The sequence below is a fragment of the Giraffa tippelskirchi genome, chromosome 13 (assembly GCF_054371585.1).
Source record: "Giraffa tippelskirchi isolate mGirTip1 chromosome 13, T2T-mGirTip1v1.2.pri, whole genome shotgun sequence".
Lineage (NCBI taxonomy): Eukaryota > Metazoa > Chordata > Mammalia > Artiodactyla > Giraffidae > Giraffa > Giraffa tippelskirchi.
Genome location: NC_137287.1, coordinates 95336446 through 95345327, shown reverse-complemented (window position 1 = coordinate 95345327; position 8882 = coordinate 95336446).

Sequence of the window (8882 nt, the reverse complement as noted above, 5' to 3'; positions counted from 1 at the left end):
TTAACAGTATTTATTTAGTGACTTATCTTTGAAACAATAATATGCATAAATTTAAAATGTGTAAATACACAACAAAACATTTTTGTAAAAAACAAGTATATTTTCAAAAATATTGAGAAGAATGACCATATTTTACAAGTTGACAAACGTCTTAAAAGTCTAACTTCACAGACAACGGGATTTTCACATCCGTTTCTAAACATCATGCAGCTTCTGGAAAATTCCACGGTACACACATGGAAAATTGAGAGTAAAGGGGGCAAACAGAGTCAGTATTCTTATGAAAATAATACAGATCCCCTAAAAGGGTCTCAGGGACCACAGCTGAGAAACTCCTGCACTAGTGCGACACGTGTTCCTGCACGGAGTAAGGACCAGAGAACATCTTCATCTCTAAGTCCAAGCGCCTTGCACGGCGACTGGCACAAAGCTGACACTGAATGACTATTTGATGAACCAATGGAATAGTAACAATTTGTTAGCCCTGCAGGGCGGGGGATGGGGGGGTGGGGAAGAGAGGAGGGGAAGGAGAAAGGAGGGGGTAGGGGGCAGATATCGCCAATCTGGTTGACCGTGTATTACTTCAGACTTTCAGTTGAGTCAGAGTAAAGGTCAGCATGTTCTGGTGGAGCTTGGCTCCACGGAACAAACATTGCTCTGAGAAATCAGTTGACTCCCGGAGCATGAAACCTGGGTCTGCAATGACTGATTGGCCTTTTGAGAAAGGTCTCGCAGTGGCAGTTTCTCACAGTCTTGAACTTGAGGTCTCTCCACGCCGCTTAGCCCAAGCATGGCGAGGAGATGGCTAAGTGGGCTGTGCAGAGACACAGTAAACGCTTCTCTCTTGACTTCTTTCTTCCTCTCGTGCCCCTGACTCCCTAGATCGCCCCCGTAGCTCCCTCAGTGGCCGATCTCGGTCCACTCGGTACACAGCTGCCCTGGGGAGAGGAAAACAGCTTCTAGTCACCAGGCCGCCAATTGTTCTCAGTCTCATCCAAGGTATTCACCAAAGCACAGTTTATCAGAGAACACAGAAAAGGCAGAGGCTGGCTTAAAACTGCCTCTGAAAAATGTTTTTTGGTATCCGCTTTGTGTCAGACGCTCAACCAGATGGTGGGATAGTTTCGGATGATGACCCTTGCCCCCCTTCAAGGAGCCCCTCTGCTCTAGTGGGGAAATGATTTGACTCCACACTGGCTGGGAACAGGGACTCTGAAGTGAAATGAGTTCCTGGTGAGGAGAAATCACCTCTCATAGGATCAGGGAGAGAGGCGGATTGTGTCCTTGAAAGGAAAGAGAAGATTGTTGCCAGGCAAGTGGAGGAACAGCACACCAGAGGGCATTGTATTAGGGAAGATGGTCAACGGTGATCAAGCTGACCTCAGGGAACAGTGGGATAAGTAAAATGAAAGTCTATCTCTTTCTATCATCACAGTCTAGGCTTAAGTGGTTTTCTGGCCCCGATAGTGACCCCACAGGGTCAGGGACCCAGGCCTATCCCTCCTGATGCCCCCCACACCTGAGGCCTGGCCCTCATCTGTTCTGCAGTTCAGAATCATCAAGGCAGCCAGTGGGAGTGCATAAGCAGAAGGCTAGGCATGCTCCTTCCTTCTGAAGGCACAATTCAGAAGTCACACACTTTACTTCCCATTTGCCAGGGCATAGTTGCAAGGAAGGCTGGGAAATGCAATTTTAAAATGCAAGCATCTATTGCTCTATAAGAAACTGGCAGACAACTAGAGGTTCCTGCCCCAAGCACAGAGGTGAGAAAGTGGAGGGAGGTTTGAGAAGCCAATAACTAGGCGTGTTTAAAAGTTGTAGGACAGAGAAGGAAACACAGTAGGAAAGGTAGGTTTGAGTCACAAGTCGAAAGAGGGCCACTTCATTCTGTAAGTCAGGGGTTCCGAACTTGAGCTCACAGCAGCATCACCCTTGTTGGAACTTAGCCCCTCTTCCAGAGTGTCTGATTTAGTAGGTCTGCAGAGGAGACTAAAAATGTACATTTCCAACCAGTTCAAGGGGATGCTGGCACTGCTGGTTCAAGAACTTTGGTAAATGTGGAGCCACGGTAAGTTTAGAGAGAAGAGCAAGAAGAGCAAGTCTGTATTTCAGAAAGCTGATTCTGTTACAGTGACAGGGAATAAGCTGTACTAGAACTTCCCAGAGCACTAGAGCTTCTCACCCTCTTGATCCTTAATGTTCCTGAGAAATTTCTCTCAAGAAAAACGGAGATGATAAAAGCAGAGTTCATGGAACTCCAGTGCCGAAGGGCCACTCCCACACCTAAGTTTTTCCATCAATAATAATAATGAGGACCATTTATGTACCCAGGTTGCCAGATGAGACAGATCAACAAGTTGGACAATGTCCCAAGGCTGTAGGGATTCGCACTCACCTATCCCATAGGTTGGAGAGAAAATTGGTACAACTCTTGAAAGGCAGTTGACAATCAAACCAGAATTCTAAACGCCTATACTCTTTGACCCAGTGGTTCCATTTCCAGGAATTGAGCATATAGATACACTCATGCTTATGTGCAAAAGACAAGTTATTTCATGCTCATTGTACTGGCAAGAGATGGGAAACAATCTGAATATCACCCACAGAGGGTTGGTTAAGTAACACATGGTGCATCTAAAAATGGAATAATGGCAACCCTTAAAAATAACAAGTTAGGGCTTCCCTGGTGGCTCAGTGGTAAAGAATCCACCTGTCAATGCAGGAGACATGGGTTCAATCCCTGCTCTGGTAAGACCCCACAAGCCATGCGGCAACTAAGCCTGTGTGCCGTAACTACTGACCTGTGGTCTAGAGCCCATGAGCTGAAACAAGAGAAGCCACTGGAACGAGAAGTCCATGCATTGCAATTAGAGAGTAGTCGCCCCTACTCAACGAAACTAGAGAAAAGCCGGAGCAGCAATGAAGACCCAAATAAAAAAAATAATTAAAAAAAAATAACAGAGCTTAGAAGCCAGTTTAGAATAATCACAGATAGACAGAGATAAAATATATGTGTCAGTGTGTGTGTCAAGGGGCAGAACACAAACACTGAGACATATTTTATCTCTGTCATCTGTGATTATTCTAAACTGGCTTACAGATCTACATTTGTATACCTGTCTATATGCTTAAGGGCTTCCCTGGTGGCTCAGATGGTAAAGCATCTGCCTGCAATGCAGGAGACCTGGGTTCGATCCCTGGGTCAGGAAGATCCCTGGAGAAGGAAATGGCAACCCACTCCAGTACTATTGCCTGGAAGATTCCACGGACAGAGGAGCCTGGTGGACTACAGTCCATGGGGTTGTGAAGAGTCCAACACAATTGAGCGACTTTACTTTCCTTTTTCACTATATGCTTATATATGCAGAGTACATTTCTGAAAGGATTTCAAGAAACAGTCTGCCTCTCAGGATAGGAATTGGAGTGGAAGTCCAGATTGGGAAGGAAACTTACTTTTCACTGTAACCCTTTTTGTTTGATTATTTCAACCCTGCATATGCATTATTTATCTAAATCAATAAACATAGAAGCATTGCCATGTTTTATTTCACTAAATCTTCAGAAAACCTGGAAAGAAAGTACTCTTAACTATTCATAAGGTACAGGGAGGTTAAATCATTTGGGGAAGGGGCAGAGGGGGAATGGAAGGACTTCCTCTGTAAGGCTTACCAATCTCCATGGTGTAAATACTCCCCCTAGCTGATTTCCAGCTGCCGCCCTGATGTCACTGAGCAGAGCTTGGCAATGGGATGACCCAGAGGGATGGGATGGGGAGGGAGGTGGGAGGGGGGTCCAGGAAGGGGAACACATGTAAATCCATGGCTGATTCATGTCAATGTATGGCAAAAACTACTACAATATTGTAAAGTAATTAGCTCCCAACTAAAATAAAAAAAAAAATAATAAAATAAAATAAAATAAAAATAAAAAAAATAAATACTCCCCCTAGCTGATTTCCAGCTGCCGCCCTGATGTCACTGAGCAGAGCTTGGGAGAGATGTGCACGAACAGCTCTCATGAGCCTCGAGGAAACAGCTCCAGCGCAGCCTTGTAGGGGAACGTGCACCCCCAAACCAGGCACCATTGACTCTTCCCACTTCATACCTGAAGGGATTATATTACAACAACAAAACAAATGTAAGCAAATAAACCATTTCAGGACCCAAGAGCAGCTTCCAGGGATCTCTACAGACACTAGGGCATTTACTTACAGTATAAACAAACTGCCTTGCACTAAATTTGAAACAGAAACCCAGAAATTAAAATTAAGCATCTGGGTTTTATATTTGCAAATTGCTTTGCCATTCTCTTTATGAAATACTGCACACAGCTAGACAAACATAAGGCAATAAGAGAACAATAAATAAATCAGTGTTAGTATTCTGTCAACACAGCCCCACATTCTTACCAGGGCCAGCCATCTAAATTAGGAAGGCAGTTTAGAAACTTTCCCCGTGGCTTTAATGGGAGAGGGTGAGTGAAAGGATCAGACAGACTCTGGTTTGAGTTGTGTTCCAGTTCTGCCATTTGTGAGGTGCCTCAGGCAAGTAACCTCACCTCTAAGTCTCAGATTACTCATGTGTTAAGTGAGGATAGGGCCCACTATACAGATATGTACAGGCAAGTTGGCCGAGTTTAATAGATAAGGTTAATGTGTGGTCTACACCTGAATATAAGGCAGGGTGGTTTTCCCCATAAATTATCCCTCAGAGAAAAGTGGGAACTGCTTTGCGTTTCAGTTCTTACAAAGCCTCACAGGGTCTTTTGTACTACCTAGACTATCTCAATTACTATATTTTTAAAGTTATTTTCTATGTATTTGTTTGTTCAGCTTCACCAGGTCTTAGTTATGGCACGCAGACTCTTTAGCTGTAGCCCTCGAACTCTTAGCTGTGGCAGGTGGGATCTATTTCCCTGACCAGCGGAGTCTTAGCCATTGGACCATCAAGGAAGTCCCTCTTCAATTACTTTAAACAACAAAGTATTGTTTGCAAAAGACCAATGTACAGAAGTCATCTGAAGGAAGGGGTTTAAAAAAACTTTTTGACACAGATGTAGTTATTATACTAGGTGTTGATTTCATATCCCTTGTAAAGATGCAAGCCTCATAAAGAGGACTTTAAAAAGGATGTTGTGATCACAAATATAAACCAATAAGACATGCAAAAAGACAATACTGTCCTAAGATTAAGTGAACTGGGACTTTAAGTATAAAATATCTCAGTGACAACATCATATAAAGCTCAGAAAGTTCTGGATAACAAACAAATTATATAGGAGTGAAATGTATGTCATCTAGAAAGTGAGTTGGATGATTCAGAAACCATTTGTCCATGAAATTTTCCAGGTAAGACTACCGGAGTGGGTTGCCATTTCCTATTCTAGGGGTGATAAAGATATGAGGTCAAAGATGCACAGGATGAGATGGAATAAAGATGTTTTGTAAAGTGTCAGATTAGGGGGAAAAAACAGTATTTCTAAATTAATATATTAGTCATTAATATATGCTATATTTAAATATCATTTAAATATATTAATAATATTTAAAACATGTACATACCTAAAATAATAAATATTATACATAGACATTTGATAATTTTATCGACAGCCTTAAGAATTTATACATTCAAGATGGGCCTCCAAATATTTTCTCTTTTGCAAACTTCTCACTGTGAAAAATGGGAGGATCATTTTATATTGGGGATCACCTATCATGGAGATGTGTATTCACAAGCATTTAAAACTCACAAAGCTCTGTGTGGTTGTGACAGGTACTGTTAGGGTTGTTAATACAATTTTTTAAATCATGATTGTTCTCCCACACATTGGGTTCTTTAGTTGTGCTCTTCTAAGCACTTACCTGGATTGGAATTTCCTGGTCTTCAGTGGAATTTCTTAGGTGTGTGATCTTGGGCAAGTTGCCTAAACTCTCTTTGCCTCAGTTTCCTCATCCGTAAAACAGAGATAAAGACAGTATCTCAGAGGGTTAAGAATTCAACAAATTAGTATATGTAAGAAATGTATGGGAAGTATGGAGTATAGGTGCAAGTTATTACATATAAAATGGACGGACAACAAGGTCCTACTGGGAATTATAGGTCCTACAGAGAATTATATTCAGTGTCCTGGGACAAACTATAATGGATAAGACTACAAAAAAGAATGTATATATAACTGAGTCACTGTGCTATGCAACAGAAATTAGCACAACATTGTAAGTCAACTACACTTCTACAATAAAAAAAAAAAAGCACCTAAAAACGTATATGAATCAGTGTCTAGTGAGTACTTCTTAAGTGTTAGTTATTATCATTATTTTCCCCAGTGGGGAACTGTAACTATTCAGAAAAATAGCAGTTTTCCTCACAATACTAGATTTTGCCAGCAGAAAGTGTGCCTTATTCATAACAAGATCCTGAGAGTGTATTATGTTCAGGTCTCTGCACAATACCTGGTACCATCAGTTGAAAGAGGCAACACTTTGAATGTTGATACCAACGCCGCAACCTCATTTCTCTCTGGCCAACCAAAATATCCAGGAAAGTCATAGTGCAATACAGCTAGAAAACACTGAGGACTCAGTGCTTCTTTCTGGTCCTCACAAGATCCTATGTTCCTCTATGACAGGAACTGGGTTTCATTCATCTCAGTCTCTAATCCAGCAGACAGTAGGAGCTTAATCGATGCTCAGTAAGCAAGTGAGCAAGGAAGTGCAGTTTACATTATTGCACATTCTTGTAAACTGAATTTTATTTCTTTTTATATCTACAAAAAAGTACTTAAAAACTAATACCAAATATTAAATACCTAAAAAGTTCAAATAATACAGAAATGTTGAAAGAATCACCTAGAGAGAATTCTTTTTGGCATGTAGAGTACTATTTATCCAAATGTTTCCTTTATGTATGTAGAAACTAACATGAGTATATATAAGTACCACCAGCTTTGGAATCAGACATACCTCAGTTTGAAACCAAGCTCCATCACTTCTTAGTGCTATGGCTTTGAGAAAGTAACCTAACCTTTCTGAGCCTCAGTTTCTATGGAAAATGGGGATAATAATGAAAAAACCTGTAGGTGTATTGGAATAAATTAGTATTTATTTATATATATATTTATTTAATTAGTATTTATTTATCGCACCTAGGACAGTCCCAAATACAGAAACAACTCAGTGAAGGCTAGCAGCTATGTATACATATTTCAACAAAATTTGAGGTTATGCTAATTTCCAGTTTATATTTACATTTTATGTGACAATATGTTTAGTTCCCTGATAGCTCAGTTGGTAAAGAATCTGCCTGCAATGTGGGAGACCTGGGTTCTATCCCTGGGTTGGGAAGATCCCCTGGAGAAGGGAAAGGCTACCCACTCCAGTATTCCGGCCTGGAGAATTCCATGGACTGTATAGTGCAAGGGGTCACAAAGAGTCAGACATGACTGACCGACTTTTCTTCTTTCTATGTTCAGTTCAGCCACTCAGTCTTGTCCAGCTCCTTGTGACCCCATGGACCCCTGGCAGCACGCCAGGCTTCCCTGTCCATCACCAACTCCCAGAGCTTACTCAAACTCATGACCATCGAGTTGGTGATGCCATCTAACCATCTCATCCTCTGTCGCCCCCTTCTGCTCCTTCCCTCAATCTTTCCCAGCATCAGGTGAGTCAGTTCTTCACATCAGCTGGCCCAAGTATTGGAGCTTCAGCTTCAGCATCAGTCCTTCCAGTGAATATTCAGGGTTGATTTCCTTTAGGATCGACTGCTTGGATCTCCTTGCATCCAAGGGACTCTCAGGAGTCTTCTCCAATACCACATTTCAAAAGCATCAATTCTTCAGCACTCAGCTTTCTTTATCATCCAACTCTCACATCCATACATGACTACTGGAAAAACCATAGCTTTGATTAGACGGACCTTGGTAGGCAAAGTAATGTGTCTGTTTTTTAATATGTTGCCTGGGTTGGTCATAGCTTTTCTTCCAAGGAGCAAGTGTCTTTTAATTTCATGGCTGCAGTCACCATCTGCAGTGATTCTGGAGCCCAAGAAAATAAAGTCTCTTACTGTTTCCACTGTTCCCCCATTTACTTGGCATGAAGTGATGGGGCCAGATGCCATGATCTTTGTTTTTAGAATGTTGAGTTTTAAGCCAGCTTTTTCACTCTTCTTTTTCATCAAGAGGCTCTTTAGTTCCTTTTCACTTTCTGCCATAAGGGTGGTGTCATCTGCATATCTGAGGTTATTAATATTTCTCCCAGCAGTCTTGATTCCAGCTTACGCTTTATCCAGCCCAGCATTTTGCATGATGTACTCTGCATATAAGTTAAATAAGCAGGGTGACAAAACACAGCCTTGACATACTCCTTTCCCAATTTGGAACCAGTCTGTTGTTCCACGTCCAGTTCTAACTATTGCTTCCTGACCTGCATACAAGTTTCTCAGGAGGTGGGGAAGGTGGTCTGGTATTTCCATCTCTTGAAGAATGTTCCAGAGTTTGTTGTGATCCACACAGTCAAAGGCTTTGACATAGTCAATAAAAGCAGAAGTAGATGTTTTTCTGGAACTCTCTTGCTTTTGCTATGATCCATTGGATGTTGGCAATTTGATCTCTGGTTCCTCTGCCTTTTCTAAATCCAGCTTGAACATCTGGAAGTTCTCAGTTCATGTACTGTTGAAGCCTAGCTTGTATAATTTTGAGGATTACTTTGCTAGTGTGTGAGATGAGTGCAATTGTGCAGTAGTTTGAACATTCCTTGGCATTGCCTTTTTTGGGGATTGGAATGAAAACTGACCTATTCCAGTCCTGTGGCCACTGCTGCATTTTCCAAATTTGCTGGCATATCGAGTGCAGCACTTTCACAGCATCATCTTTTAGGATTTGAAATA